The 4,687-nt window shown below is 38.4% G+C and overlaps 1 long non-coding RNA gene across 1 annotated transcript; it reads right to left on the bottom strand.

Annotated features, from left to right (window-relative positions):
* Positions 1-448: 448 nt before the first annotated feature.
* Positions 449-2,921, bottom strand: LOC134628601 (uncharacterized). The gene is made up of 3 exons (XR_010093998.1): positions 2,553-2,921; positions 1,608-1,771; positions 449-1,278 (listed from the first exon to the last, which is right to left on the bottom strand). It is a non-coding gene; the product is annotated as an uncharacterized LOC134628601 (long non-coding RNA).
* Between the last annotated feature and the right edge of the window lie 1,766 nt (positions 2,922-4,687).

Here is a 4,687-nt window from a genome sequence, read left to right as displayed (position 1 = left end):
TATACTGTAAATGATTTTCACAGAGGTCTTAAAGTACTTAAATCACTGCTGATAGTCTGGTTGTTTATATTTTCACGTTTTTGTGTCTGTAGGGCTGTTTGATGACGATTTGGACTCCTCTGGGAGATGAGGACACACCCACATCTGTTCCATACTGCAGCCATTGATGGTGTTACAGCTCTGAGTCAGCTTTGGGCCATCAGACGCACACACTGGAAAACCAGCACCTGGACTTCATGCAGGAGAGACGGCCTCAGTGATGGACTCTGCATCCTCTACTTTACCTCCTAATCTCTTTCTTCTTTAACACACAATTAAAATCACTCCAAAAGAGTGTAAACTTACTGAGGAAGTCTCTAACTTGTGCACATTTGTACTTTTACTTGTTTTATGAGTTATTTTTAAGAAGAGTAAAGTTATTCACATAAAGTCTTTATTCTTCTGTATTTATTCTTTTGTATCATGTACCACAGTCATACTGAACTTTACAGACCTGGTGAATTGGGGAAAAAGTCATATATATATATATACACATGAATGAATCATTCAGCTTCAGCAGTATTTCTATTCATCTTATGAATTCCAGTCTAATGTCATTTCACTGAGTTCAGTTTTGGTCTTAAACCCCAGAGAATACCACCTGGTTCAACAATCTTTCTGATTATTGGCAAAATGTTTTCTTCTGAGAGATGCTCCTGAGGCTGAAATTGAGCCCAGAGAAACAACAACAAAGTTTAGTTCCTCTGGATTTTCCATGGAAAATTGTTTTATCACTCATCCAGGTGACTTCTCCAGTGTCACGGATGAGTGATGAATGTATCTCCCACTGGAAACCATTGTGTCCAGTTAAAGTCATTTGGTTTTTTTAAGGAGAGTTGTTAGATGCTGTGCTCATGAGGACAATGGGTTTTACCTTGCTGCACAACACAAAGCTGCTATACTGGATCAACGATCAAAACACTTAATTGAGCAGAATTAAGTCAAAATGTAATATCCTCATATGATGACACATCACACATGACCCAGCATTGTTCTAAGAATGCAAACTTTCTTATTGGAAGTTTCCACAGCTGCCAGAAAGGGACAGATTTCTGGCTGGTCTTAATGAGTGGTCGTTGCTCTCTCGTTTTCTCTGGAATTGCTGCACGGAGGATGTAACACCCATGATAAGCGCTGAGGTGTGTGTCCTTGTCAGGAATCAGCCATCCTCAGCTTCCAGGTTAGGAAAAGTGGAACAGAAGATATTCAAATGCATCTCTTCACAGCTGCTGATGAATTCTACAAAAAACAAAGTTTGTTAAAAACATTTGCAGGTGAATCACCACTGATTTATCAGTGCCATCCATTTACTCAAAAATTACTGACAAGTGGATAACTAGAATATATAGTTTATAATTTCAAAAATGTCCTGTACAAAATGAACTATATATGACAAATGTGGTGTGGTGCTTGTGGAATTTTTAACAAGGACCCTACAAAACTTTACTCATGCTGCCAAACTTTTGACAGCTAGGTGTGCAGTTCCTGCTTTAAATGCATTCACTTTTGAGATTAAAAAATCTAAGTGATAAGATGCCAGAAATGTTTGAACTAGCTTATGAACCTACATCACTGAGGCCGTCTCTCCTGCATGAAGGTGCTGGTTTTCCAGTGTGTGCGTCTGATGACCTAAAGCTGACTCAGAGCTGTAACACCATCCATGGCTGCAGTATGGAACAGATGTGGGTGTGTCCTCATCTCCCAGAGGAGTCCAAATCGTCATCAAACAGCCCTACAGACACAAAAACGTGAAAATATAAACAACCAGACTATCAGCAGTGATTTAAGTACTTTAAGACCTCTGTGAAAATCATTTACAGTATATATCACAGAATTTAAGGCCTTTATAATCACAGAGCATACAGAGAAAAGTACTAAACTGAATCAATTTTGATTCAGTTTGATCAGGATTTTGAACTGCAGTTTATTAAATCAATTTCAATTACTGTAGGTTCAGTGAATGCTTAAATTGCACTGATTAGAATATACTGGACATTCAAAGCTAAGATTCAGCGCACTGTGTTAGAGGCTGGGATTTGATGAATTCATCATATATACAACCTTTGATCATCATTTATGTCCAGTTGAGAATGAATCTGTGCACTCACATATTAAATGAACTGAAATCAGTAGTGTGATCTCCAGTCTTGATATAAGGAATGAGAGAACTGACAGCTGTTATTTTAATCAGCCTGTCTCAGTTGTTTTAACTCTAAGTATCACAAAGTAATGTGGTAACATCTGGACTGACGAGTTTACTGTCAGCATTTTAATCGCTAGTTTAAAGGCTGTAGGTTGCAGCCATTGCTCTAACACTGTATAAATGTAACAGGCCTCAGTGCTGGTTCTAACAGTCTGAGCTGCTTCCAGCTTTATTTGTGAAGAGCACAGCAGCTTACAAAACACGTAGCTAGCTCATATAGCTGCGACGTAAAACTTTCATTAGCTAAGATGATCTTAAAATAACGGGGCTACGTGCGGTGATGCTAGCGTTAGCCACGTTAGCACCTTACCTTCAACAGGTGGTCAGACTGTGTAGACAGGCACTCAGTCAGAGGTTGGGCTCTCCGTTTCGCTGCAGGGTCCCTTCATTCTTCACATATCCGTGTCGAGCCGAGTGTAAATCCCGAGGCTGAACGGCCTTTGTACAAGCACACACGCTTCTTAGCAGGGCGAAGCTATGAGCTAGAAAAATCCAGGCTGGTAGACAGCCTGTGTCTGACCAACCAATCAGAGAGCTCCTTACATCCCACGGTGTGGCTAATTTGAATAGCCTCCAGCAAGTTGTTAATCGAAGAGCTAATCCAGCAGCTAATCCAGGAGCTAATCCAGCAGCTAATCCCGGAGCGAACAGGAAAGGGAAATGGATTTTGAACTGCAGTTTATTAAAGTGCAAGTGGAAAAAGGATTTTGAACTGCAGTTTATTAAAGTGCAAGTGGAAAAAGGATTTTGAACTGCAGTTTATTAAATTGGAAGTGGAAAAAGGATTTTGAACTGCAGTTTATTAAATTGGAAGTGGAAAAAGGAATTTGAACTGCAGTTTATTAAATTGCAAGTGGAAAAAGGATTTTGAACTGCAGTTTATTAAAGTGCAACTGAAAAAAGGATTTTGAAATGCAGTTTATTAAATTGCAATTCAAAAATGTTTTTTGAAATGCAATTGGAAAAAGGATTTTAAAATGCAGTTTATTAAATTGGAATTCAAAAATGAATTTACAATTGCAGAATTTATTCTACAATTCATTATTTAAGCACAGAAATTTTTATTTCGATGCGCGTGGCTCTTGTGGTCCTCCATACTTGCTTGTGGCTCTCTCTGCATTCAGTTTTGTCTTCAGTCACTGTAAAACATGCTCTATTTGGTGGAGATCAGGTGACAGACTTGGCCATTGAACAGTATCCCATTTTGTTGCACTGAGAAAGTCTTGGATTGCTTTTGCAGTATGCTTTTGGTTATTATCCATTTACACTGTGAAGCTCTGTCCGATCACTTTTGCAGCATTTGGGTAAATTGGAGTATAGATTATAGTTCTGCATTATCCGACTACATTCATAGAAATAATTTAATCACTAAACACTTGTGTGTTTCCACTGTTACCCTTCCATGCCAATGCCATAACAGTGACTTCACTGTGTTTAACAGATAACGTGTTATATTCCTGGTCATGGGTTTTTCCTCACACTTCTTCCAACTTTTCTCTTCCTATCATTCTGATACAATTTTATCTTGGTTTCATGTTACCAGAAATGTGAACAATGCTGGCTCTTTTAGATTTCTAATTCTCTGAATGTAACCAGTGGTGTGCACCTTGTTGTAAACCTTCTATATTTAATTCACGAAGGCCTCTTTCACAGTGTTCTTGGCTTGGTTAGATGGTGTGAAGTGATTTTTTTTTTTTTTACCATGCATATAATTCTTCAATCATCAATTTTAGCTGTCGTATGTGGTCTTCCAGGCCTTTTTTGATGGGTGGGGTTAGGGTTAGGGTTTTCATTCTTTTTAAACATTGCAGTAGATTGTTGTCTCTGAAAATCCTAACGTTGTTTTCTGTCTCTCTGATAGGTTTGTTTTGGATTTTCACTCTACTGATGGCCTAACTCGCTTGCACTAACATCTCTTTGCACCACATGTTTAAAATCACACTGATAAGATAAACATACAAATTCACTGCTATCATTTCTACTTCATTTGTCATGAAACATTACAAGAGAACTAGCCTCACCTGGCAGTGAAACAAGATGTCAGTCAATTGTCTAATTAATTTTGAGCTTCTGAATAAAGGGAATTGTGGGTAAAAATAGCTGTAACTCGGTACCAACAGTTAATGCAACCATTTTGAAACTCTGAAATTAAATCTGAAACTCTGTACTTGATTTAAAATTGAATGCGATTGTGTACAGAGAGAAAAATTGTGTCTTTGTCCAAGAAGTCAAGGACTTAATTGTACATAAAAGATTGAGTTCTAATCATCAGCTTGTATGCACCTAGCATGGGGGTATTTAGTGTGTTTGCTGCAGTGCCAGCTTTAGAGACTCCATGCTGGTCGCGACCTGTAGCGCCAACATCTGCTGACTGCTGGTGGAAGATGTGCAGATAAATCTTTGGTCTAAATGTCACTTTCCATCATTTTAACAATCTTTCTTTAA

The sequence above is a fragment of the Pelmatolapia mariae genome, linkage group LG6 (assembly GCF_036321145.2).
Source record: "Pelmatolapia mariae isolate MD_Pm_ZW linkage group LG6, Pm_UMD_F_2, whole genome shotgun sequence".
Classification (NCBI taxonomy): Eukaryota; Metazoa; Chordata; class Actinopteri; order Cichliformes; family Cichlidae; genus Pelmatolapia; species Pelmatolapia mariae.
Note: the sequence above shows the minus strand (reverse complement) of the source record. Positions and strands in the feature narration are given on the sequence as shown.